We start from the raw sequence: 502 nt of genomic DNA, 5'->3' as shown, positions 1-502 counted from the left end.
TATATATATATATATTTTCACATGAAAAATGCTAAATTGTAATATGTATGATAATCTTAATTTCCTATTACTCTATTACCCCATGCACAGCGATAGAAATTTCAAGTCAGGGTCACATCAGGGTCTCCATTTTCACTGTGTAAAACTGGAGAAGACAAACTGGAGGAATGTTTGACTCCTTAAAGGGGACCTGAACTCAAGAAGTGAAGATTTGGTATAGTTTAGCTAACATTTATAGTAGATATGTTTTTGTGCCTAAGCAGTTCCCTGAGAAATGTATTGAATTCCTCCTGGAAAATGTGTTTCTCACTGCTAGTCTCATGTGATTTGGTGACGCCACTAAGGTGCTGCTCACTTTTCTCCTTGCTGGAGAGGAAGCTATACCTGCAGACAAGCACTTCCCTGCTTCTGCTTAATTCATTCTCTGTGGCTCTGTGCTTTTTAAAACTTTGCTGCTGCTGTTTGATTATTAGGAAGGGGGGGGGGGGGGCTCTGGCAGTGC

The sequence above is a fragment of the Nanorana parkeri genome, unplaced genomic scaffold, assembly GCF_000935625.1.
Source record: "Nanorana parkeri isolate BGI_ZX_2015 unplaced genomic scaffold, ASM93562v1 scaffold405, whole genome shotgun sequence".
Lineage (NCBI taxonomy): Eukaryota > Metazoa > Chordata > Amphibia > Anura > Dicroglossidae > Nanorana > Nanorana parkeri.
The sequence above is the reverse complement of the archived record's forward strand: the minus strand, read 5'-3'. Positions refer to the sequence as shown.